This window comes from Mirounga leonina, unplaced genomic scaffold (genome assembly GCF_011800145.1).
Source record: "Mirounga leonina isolate KUSES-001 unplaced genomic scaffold, KU_Mleo_1.0 Mir_95, whole genome shotgun sequence".
Lineage (NCBI taxonomy): Eukaryota > Metazoa > Chordata > Mammalia > Carnivora > Phocidae > Mirounga > Mirounga leonina.
Window position 1 is genome coordinate 16810676 of NW_023270865.1, and position 342 is coordinate 16811017.

The window sequence follows — 342 nt, forward strand, 5'->3', positions numbered from 1 at the left end:
GGGCTCCCTGCTCGGCGGGGAGTCTGCTTCTCCCTCTGACCCTCCTCCCTCTCATGCTCTCTGTCTCTCATTCTCTCTCTCGCAAATAAATAAAATCTAAAAAAAAAAAAAAAAATTAAAAATTAAAAAATAAAAAAAAATAAAAAATAAAAAAAAGAGTTCCTTGGACAATTTTGTTGACACATAAGGAAAGGGAAACTGTTAGATGTTGGGGCGATTTGAGATGCTATCAGATATCATCCTCTCTTCATAGGCTAGCCAAGTAATTTCCTGTTCAGATATTCTTGTCAAAATCCATTGCTTTGTTTACTATTTTTCCAATCTATTAAAGTTTGGATCTGT